The following is a 2707-nucleotide window of genomic DNA, read 5'->3' on the forward strand; positions in this document are numbered from 1 at the left end:
ATTAAAATGACTTCATTTGTATACATTTGGAATTAAAACAATGCAAGAAGTGTCGTGAAACACGGTATCACTGATGCTTTTCTGGAGTGTCTTGAGACCCAAACAAAAGCAGTGGCTGGAAGGAGCTTTACATAGCAGTGAAGCTTGTTATAGGAGGAGAAACTCACTGTCCATCTTTACAGATACTTTAAAAAAAAGTGTTCAGAGTGCACCACCAGACTAAGAGTTTAAACAAGACAAGGTCTTTTTGTTTTTTTTAATTACATAAATGTATGCAACAATGCTGGCAAAAGGTAGACTACACCTCGAGGGAAGAATGTGTTGAACCCTTTCTTCATAAAGTCAATTTTTTGTAAAAGTAATTAACATACAAATCGTAATTAAACACTTGTATTACAATGGAAATTTTTCTTTGATAAACAAAGGTATATAGATTTTCTTTTTGAGAATATACTTTTAAGTTTGCAGATTTAAATGACCCTCTCCCAGACCTTGTTGCAAACTGGTGCTGTGAACATCTTGACATATCTAATATTCCATGTTAAGAGAAAGGCATTTATAATTTAAATATTTATTCTTTTTGACATAAACAAATTGCCTGGCATCTCTGTGCTTCTGCGCTACACACAAACTCATTATGGGTGGGCACTGGACTCCCTTTTGCCACCTTGGGTGGAAAGGTGTAGTGTTGGTACTGCTGGTGAAATAAAGAGGGAGCAGGGAAAGGCATGCCACCAGGAATTGATGTGAACAGAAGTGTGGACTTCATCCGCTATTGAGATAATAATCCAGTGTCCTTATTAGTCATGTGTGAAAGAAGGGTGGGGGAAGGTTTGCGGGAGTTCCTGGGAAGAGAAGTGTAGCCACTTTGATGAAGGGGAATGTGGTGTTTAACATAAACAGTCCCTTTTTTCTTTCCCAGAAAAACAAAATGAAGCTTACCAGGTTAGAGATTTGTATGGTGTTTGGGTGGGTTTTTTTTTTTTTCAGATTCCAGGCATCAGGTGGTGGTGGTGGTTTTTTTCTTGCCTTGTGTGTAAACTTAAACATGATTTAAGATTCTGATACTTAGGTTGAGACCAGCCCTGAATCTGACATACTTCTCTCTTAGCACCTCCAAAATAAAGTAGGAACTTAACGTTCTCATCTTCAGTCTAGTACATTTGTGTTAAGGTGAATTTCTTTGATAGCAATTACTGTTCCAAGTAATGGGAATACATCTGTGAACTTAAGACTACAAATCAGTTCCCTTTTCTGTTAGCTAGTTTTAGAGGAAGCTGTTTGTTTCTCTTCCTAGTTCAGACAGTGTAAGATTAGTTAGTCTTGTTCCTGTGGCATCAGTGCTGCAGGGAAACAGACAACTTCCTAAGGTCAAATTTGAGTAAGCTAAACTTCTGGGTTTTAAATAAAAAATGAATACCGAAATTGTAAGCAGTGTTTTATATGTTCAAAACATGGTATAATTCATAACCAATGCCAGTATGTGAATCTGGAAGATACCCTAGTATTGTCTTACTCTGGAACTTATGTTTTCAAACAAAACATTGTTTAGAGAGAGTAAGGAGAGTAATTCTCGTTTTGATGTCTCTTAACAGTGTCTCATATGGTGGTCTGGCACTACTTCCTTACCTCATACTCGTGAGGCTTCAGTGGGGACTTTAGGCAGGTGATAAAGGCTGGATCAAATCTCAAGCTTAGATTTAAAGCCTCACATGCACTTCAACAGGCATTTTTAACATGGTGGCCATATCTAAACGAAGTGAGACTCCTTGCCTGGTACAAGCTGTGTGGGTATGTATGAACTGATGCCTACTTTCCACTGTAATTAGAAATTTAAACTTAGTACTTTTGCCAAAGTACAGCCCCTCTGTTCCGGGGTTTTTCTTCTGGACCCGGTTTGTACTTCTAAAATACACTTCAGGTATTCAGAAGCAGAGTTAGGGAGAAGCACTGTTCTGATATCTCCACTTTAGTTTCGTGGTGTGACTACGCGATGCAGAGGAAAGCCCCGTAGAGATGGCACTGTTTCCAGAGTGTCTCAGCAACAGCACAGTGCGCAGGTCTCTGCTTCTCATGGGTGATGAGCAGAGATGAGAGAAAGGTGAGAGTAATCTTCATTTTGGCACACTAGTTGGTCCCCCAGTAAACTGATGTTAATGACCACCGTTCCAACCTGTAGATTAAAGAGGAACCTAAACTATTTCTAAGATGTCACGTATTCACAACATGTGAATTGAAAAGTACCAATACTTTTTGTGCACAGACTATAAAATGAGACCGGGGTGGGGGAACCAAATAAGTTTGCTCATTTGCAACATGTTGATTTCCATGTGCTTAAAAATGTTCATAGGCTGGAGTCTTAAGGCTGGAACAAGTACACACCTGCAACAAATGACTGTATTTCTAGTCAACAGACCTATCCTTCTAGAGAGGAGAATACTGTAAGTTTGTACTCCTGTAACTTCTTCTGGTCAGCTGTTGGCTTAAAATATTCACAGTGGCCCCAGGTTATTGTTAAGGCAGATCTTTTTTAAAAAAAAAAAAGTTGATGCTGAAGCATTTTATTATCTGAATGTTCTTTAGCTATTCAGGTAAGTAATTTTCAAGGCACAATGGAGCAAAAAAGGGAAAATGCTAGATCTGTCCTTTTTTTGGACGGGAGGGTAGTGGGGGGAAATGACATCTTTGTTTTTAATTCCCTCTTTCC

Source organism: Phaethon lepturus, unplaced genomic scaffold, assembly GCF_000687285.1.
Source record: "Phaethon lepturus isolate BGI_N335 unplaced genomic scaffold, ASM68728v1 scaffold48209, whole genome shotgun sequence".
In the NCBI taxonomy this organism is placed as follows: Eukaryota; Metazoa; Chordata; class Aves; order Phaethontiformes; family Phaethontidae; genus Phaethon; species Phaethon lepturus.